The sequence below is a fragment of the Echinops telfairi genome, unplaced genomic scaffold (genome assembly GCF_000313985.2).
Source record: "Echinops telfairi isolate 266 unplaced genomic scaffold, ASM31398v2 ScPeMD7_7459;HRSCAF=8497, whole genome shotgun sequence".
Lineage (NCBI taxonomy): Eukaryota > Metazoa > Chordata > Mammalia > Afrosoricida > Tenrecidae > Echinops > Echinops telfairi.
The window spans coordinates 4,209,230-4,211,041 of NW_022111359.1; positions in this window are offsets into that span (position 1 = coordinate 4,209,230).

The following is a 1,812-nucleotide window of genomic DNA, read 5'->3' on the forward strand; positions in this document are numbered from 1 at the left end:
TTTCGTGAGTCTGAAGAGGACTTTATAGATTGGTATCAGACACATGAGCTAATTTCAGACTTATGGAGTGGGCTGGCATGGTTTCTCAATATTCAACTGCTCTTGCATATAAACCTCTTTCTTAGCCACATATGAGTTTCTATGGATTTGTTTCTCTAGTCGACCCAGACTAACACGGTGACCAAATATTGGAAGCGTGGAAGGAAGATGGAAAGAATACACAGAGTCACTGTACCAAAAAGAACTGGCCGACATTCCACCCTTTCAGGAGGCAGCAGATGAGCAAGAACCATTGGTGCCGAAGGAAGACGTTCCAGCGGCGCTGAAAGTGTTAGGCAAAAGCAAGGTCCCAGAAATTGCTGGAATACCAATAGACGTGTTTCAACGAGTTGATGAAGCACAGGAAGCGCTTAGTCATCATGCCGGGAAATTTGGTAGAAAGCTACTTGGCCAAGTGACGAAGAGATCCATATTGGTGCCCATTCCCAGGAGAGGTGACAACAGAAGGCCCCAAAGATACAATAACGCCACTGCCATGACATGCAAGTACACCTTTGCTGAAGATCATCCAACAGTGGTGGCAACGGTGCATGGACAAGGAGCTGCCAGAGATTCCGCCCGGATTAAGAAGAGGACTTGGAACAAAGCACAGGTGGTGGGTGTCAGCGGCTCTTGCTGAAAGCAGAAAATACCGGGAGGATGTTTCCTTGTGTCTATTGCGTGTGGATCATCACAAACTATTGACAGCCCTGAAGAGATTGGGAATTCCAGAACAGTTCATGGTGCTCATGCAGAACTTGTACATGGATGGATCGAGAGGCAGTTGTGGGAACAGAGCAAGGGGATACTTTGTGGTTTGAAATCAGGAAAGGTGTGCATCAGGGCTGTATCCTCTCACCAGACTTGCTCACTCTAGACGCTGAGCAAATCAACAGAGAAGCTGGATTGTATGAATAATGAATGCAGCATCAGCATTGCAGGAAGGCTTATTAACCTGTGATAGACAGGGGACACGACCTTGCTTGCTGAAAGGGGGGAGGACGTGAAGCCCTTACTGATGAAGGTCAAGGATTGCAACCTTCAGGGTGCATGACCCCTCAGTGTAAAGAAGACCCAAATCCTGACCCTGGGCCAAGAGGTGACATCCTGACAGATGGGGAAAAGGCTGAAGTTCCAGGATTTTGTCTTGCCTTAACCACAACCAAAGATCACGGAAGCAGTGGGCCAAGAGACCCAAAGGCTCCTTGTCTGAGGTGACTCTGCAGCATGAGAGCTCTTCCAAGTACGGAAAAGCAACGATGTTCCTTTGAGGACTGATCCAAGACAAGATAGTTTCCATTGCTCAGGTGCATGTGAAAGTTGGACACTGAAGGAAGATCAGAGAAGAATCGAAGCATCTGAATTGTGGTGCTGGAGAAGACTATAGAAAGGACCATGGCCTGCTGAAAGGACAAACTGCTCTGCCTTGGAAGAAGTACAGCCAGCGAGCTCCTTCGAGGCAGGGCTGGCGGGACTCCCCGCTCACATACCTTGGACGTGTTGTCAGGAAAGACCAGTCCCTGGAGGAGGACAGGTAAAGTGAAAGTTTGGTCAAGTGAAAGGGAGGAGAAAAAGAGGAAGGCCTTTCAGTAGGTGGACTGTGGTGTAGTGGTGACACCTGGGGCTGCGAACGGCAAGGTCAGCAGTTTGAAGCCCTCAGCCAATGCACCAGAGGAAATGGGGCTTTCTACTCCCATGAAGAGTTAGAGTCTGAGCAACTCACAGGTCGTTGTGAGTCAGTGTCGCCTTGAGGACAGTGCGTTTTGGACAAGG